Below are 5,000 nucleotides of genomic sequence, written 5' to 3'. Positions count from 1 at the left end.
AAATCCCAGAAATTTTTTTTTCCCCGTTTTTTTTTCTAAGTGTCTGATCGAGAGAAGGCAAAAAGAGGGGATTTTTAGCCTCTCTCGATTTTGTACTTAGAAAAAATCCCAGAAATTTTTTTTTTCCCCGTTTTTTTTTCTAAGTGTCTGATCGAGAGAAGGTAAAAAGAGGGGATTTTTAGCCTCTCTCGATTTTGTACTTGGAAAAATCGAGAGAAGGCAAAAAGAGGTGCTTTTTAGCCTCTCTCGATTTTGTACTTAGAAAAAATCCCAGAAATTTTTTTTTTCCCCGTTTTTTTTCTAAGTGTCTGATCGAGAGAAGGTAAAAAGAGGGGATTTTTAGCCTCTCTCGATTTTGTACTTGGAAAAAATCGAGAGAAGGCAAAAAGAGGTGCTTTTTAGCCTCTCTCGATTTTGTACTTAGAAAAAATCCCAGAATTTTTTTTTTTTTCCCCCGTTTTTTTTCTAAGTGTCTGATCGAGAGAAGGTAAAAAGAGGGGATTTTTAGCCTCTCTCGATTTTGTACTTGGAAAAATCGAGAGAAGGTAAAAAGAGGTGCTTTTTAGCCTCTTTCGATTGGGTACTTAGAAAAAATCCCCCACTTCCCCTGTGACTTTGCAGGGTGCGCCCTGGCCATGCTGGGTGCCTGCTGGCACCCCGGGGCTCGGCTGGAACGCGGCGGGACTTGCTGCACTCCAGCCTGGGTGTGATTTTTGCTCATTTTCATGACTTTTTCCCCGACTTTCCCCACTTACCCTGTGACTTTGCGGGGTGCGTCCTGGCCATGCTGGGTGCCTGCTGGCACCCCCGGGCTCGGCTGGAACGCGGCGGGACTTGCTGCACTCCAGCCTGGGTGTGATTTTTGATCATTTTCATGACTTTTTCCCCAACTTTCCCCACCTTTCCCCACTTCCCCTGTGACTTTGCTGGGTGCGTCCTGGCCATGCTGGGTGCCTCCAGGCACCCCTGGGCTCGGCTGGAACGCGGCAGGACTTGCTGCACTCCAGCCTGGGTGTGATTTTTGATCATTTTCGCGACTTTTCCCCAGACTTTCCCCACTTCCCCTGTGACTTTGCTGGGTGCGCCCTGGCCACGCTGGGTGCCTCCAGGCACCCCTGGGCTCGGCTGGAACGCGGCGGGACTTGCTGCACTCCAGCCTGGGTGTGATTTTTGATCATTTTCGCGACTTTTCCCCAGACTTTCCCCACTTCCCCTGTGACTTTGCTGGGTGCGCCCTGGCCACGCTGGGTGCCTGCTGGCACCCCCGGGCTCGCCTGGAACGCGGCGGGACTTGCTGCACTCCAGCCTGGGTGTGATTTTTGATCATTTTCATGACTTTTTCCCCGACTTTCCCCACTTCCCCTGTGACTTTGCTGGGTGCGTCCTGGCCATGCTGGGTGCCTCCAGGCACCCCTGGGCTCGGCTGGAACGCGGCGGGACTTGCTGCACTCCAGCCTGGGTGTGATTTTTGATCATTTTCGCGACTTTTCCCCCGACTTTCCCCACTTCCCCTGTGACTTTGCTGGGTGCGTCCTGGCCACGCTGGGTGCCTCCTGGCACCCCTGGACTCGGCTGGAACGCGGCGGGACTTGCTGCACTCCAGCCTGGGTGTGATTTTTGATCATTTTCATGACTTTTTCCCCAACTTTCCCCACTTCCCCTGTGACTTTGCTGGGTGCGCCCTGGCCATGCTGGGTGCCTCCTGGCACCCCTGGGCTCGGCTGGAACGCGGCGGGACTTGCTGCACTCCAGCCTGGGTGTGATTTTTGCTCATTTTCACGACTTTCCCCCCAGACTTTCCCCACTTCCCCTGTGACTTTGCTGGGTGCGCCCTGGCCACGCTGGGTGCCTCCTGGCACCCCTGTGCTCGGCTGGAACGCGGCAGGACTTGCTGCACGCCAGCCTGGGTGTGATTTTTGACCATTTTCACGACCTTTTCCAGACTTTCCCCACTTTTCTACCCCACTTCCCCTGTGACTTTGCTGCATGCGTCCTGGCCACGCTGGGCACCTCTTGGCACCCCTGGACTTGGGTGGAACGCGGCGGGACTTGTGGCACTCAAATGTGGGTGTGATAAGGAAAAAAACTAGCCGTCAACGGCAAATTTTTAAAATCGGTCTCCAAACTAGGGCACGCGGGCCGAAGCGGTACGCCGGAATCCGGCCCCCGGATTTTTGTGGATTTTTATTATTTCTTTGGACATGTCGTGCATCCCTGGACTCGGGTGGGCGGCTGCGGGACTTGTGGGACTCGAACCTGGGTGTCATTTTGGACCATTTTTCGGGACTTTTGCCTACTTTTCCCACTTTTCCCCCCCACTCACAGTGTGACTTTGCTGGGGGCGCTTTGGACATGCCGGGCACCCTTGGACTCGGGTCACCTGCTGCGGGACTTGTGGCACTCAAACCTGGGTGTCACCTGGGTGTGATTTTGGACCATTTTCGGGACTTTTGCCTACATTTCTGAATTTCCTCCCCCACTCACAGTGTGACTTTGCTGGGAGCCTTGTGGACACGTCGGGCATCCCTGGACTCGGGTGACCGGCTGCGGGACTTGTGGCACTCAAACCTGGGTGTGCTTTTAGAACATTTTGGGGATTTTTGCACACTTTCCCAACTTTTCTTCCCCACTCACAGTGTGACTTTGCTGGGGGGCGCTTTGTACATGTCGGGCACCCTTGTACTCGGGTGACCGGCTGCGGGACTTGCTGCACTCAAACCTGGGTGTGATTTTAGAACATTTTGGGGATTTTTGCACACTTTCCCAACTTTTCTTCCCCACTCACAGTGTGACTTTGCTGGGGGGCGCTTTGTACATGTCGGGCATCCCTGGACTCGGGTGACCTGCTGTGGGACATGTGGCACTCAAACCTGGGTGTGATTTTAGAACATTTTGGGGATTTTTGCACACTTTCCCAACTTTTCTTCCCCACTCACAGTGTGACTTTGCTGGGGGGCGCTTTGTACATGTCGGGCACCTGGACTCGGGTGACCTGCTGCGGGACATGTGGCACTCAAACCAGGGTGTGATTTTGGATCGTTCAGGACATTTCCTGGCCGCATGCCCCAAAGGGCCTCACATACCCCGGGGACACGCGCTGGACACCCCGGGTAGCACAAAATATGCCGTTCTGTTTAAAAAGCCCGTCTATTGCTGTCCTAAGACACATGTGCAACAGCCCGGGGTTTATTTCCCTTCATAAGTAGGGTTTCTCTCTATAGTGCACACTTGGGAAAAAATGCATTTCTTTAGGGGTGCAATTGCGGCCGGAGTCCACGGGAGGGCTCCAATTCCCCGCTGCTGTCCTCTTGCAGTGTAAGAGGGTTGCTGTTTTCTGTCTGGAAATAGGGCCCCAAAAGGCATCCAGGGCCCCTAATGACAGTAATTTATGGCTCCAAAAGGCATCACATTGCCCGGGAAGACCTGACGGACGCCTCGGCGTCACCGAAATACTACAAACTGTTTAAAATGGGGCCCCCAAAAGGCCTGGAAATGATGCCTTTAATGCTGGAAAATAATGCTTTTTTTTTTTTTTTATAGGTGCAATTGCGGCCGGAGTCCACGGGAGGGCTCCAATTCCCCGCTGCTGTCCTCTTGCAGTGTAAGAGGGTTGCTGTTTTCTGTCTGAAAATAGGGCCCCAAAAGGCATCCAGGGCCCCTAATTAACAGTAATTTATGGCCCCAAAAGGCCTCACATTGCCCGGGAAGACCTGACGGACGCCTCGGCGTCACCGAAATACTACAAACTGTTTAAAATGGGGCCCCAAAAGGCCTGGAAATGATGCCTTTAATGCTGGAAAATAATGCTTTTTTTTTTTTTTTTTTTTTTTTTTTAATAGGTGCAAGTGCGGCCAGAGTCCACGGGAGGGCTCCAATTCCCCGCTGTCCTCTTGCAGTGTAAGAGGGTTGCTGTTTTCTGTCTGAAAATAGGGCCCCAAAAGGCATCCAGGGCCCCTAATTAACAGTAATTTATGGCCCCAAAAGGCCTCACATTGCCCGGGAACACCTGACGGACGCCTCGGCGTCACCGAAATACTACAAACTGTTTAAAATGGGGCCCCAAAAGGCCTGGAAATGATGCCTTTAATGCTGGAAAATAATGCATTTTTTTTTTTTTTTATAGGTGCAATTGCGGCCAGAGTCCACGGGAGGGCTTCAATTCCCCGCTGTCCTCTTGCAGTGTAAGAGGGTTGCTGTTTTCTGTCTGAAAATAGGGCCCCAAAAGGCATCCAGGGCCCCCAATTAACAGTAATTTATGGCCCCAAAAGGCCTCACATTGCCCGGGAACACCTGACGGACGCCTCGGCGTCACCGAAATACTACAAACTGTTTAAAATGGGGCCCCAAAAGGCCTGGAAATGATGCCTTTAATCCTGGGTGCATTTAGGGCCGGAGTCCACAGGAGGGCTCCGGTCCCCCACTCTTTTTGATGACCTATGGCCCCCAAAAGGCCTCGCATTCGACCGGGAAGACCTGATGGACTCCTCGGCGTCACCGAAATACGCCAAACTGTCTGAAAATAGGGCCTCTAATGACATCACTTGGCCCGTTTTTTAGGTTTCACCTGCGGGGATTAAATGCTCGTTCCCAAGCACGACGCCGCATTTTCTCCACAGAGTGCTGGTACCCTAAAATGACTTCCAGCTTGGAGAGGGACTAAATTTGACCTCCTGACCCCGGCGGGGAACCAAGGGTGGTCGGCCTTCTTAAAGGGCCAGGCACCTAGACACTTAGGCAAATTCACGACTTTTTTTGGGTGACTTCCAGCAAGGAGAGGGACTAATTTTGACCTCCTGACCCCGGCGGGGAACCAAGGCAGGTCGGCCTTCTTGTTCCCAAGCACCACGCCGCATTTTCTCCACGGAGTGCTGGTACCCTAAAATGACGACACTTAGAAAAAATCCAGCCATTCTTAAATGACTAGAGAGTCATGGCTACTCCCGCTTTTACCCCAGCTTTACACTTAGGCAAATTCACGCCTTTTTTTTTCGGGGACTTCC

Source organism: Entelurus aequoreus, unplaced genomic scaffold, assembly GCF_033978785.1.
Source record: "Entelurus aequoreus isolate RoL-2023_Sb unplaced genomic scaffold, RoL_Eaeq_v1.1 HiC_scaffold_44, whole genome shotgun sequence".
Taxonomy (NCBI): domain Eukaryota; kingdom Metazoa; phylum Chordata; class Actinopteri; order Syngnathiformes; family Syngnathidae; genus Entelurus; species Entelurus aequoreus.
This window is presented reverse-complemented; position numbering follows the sequence as displayed.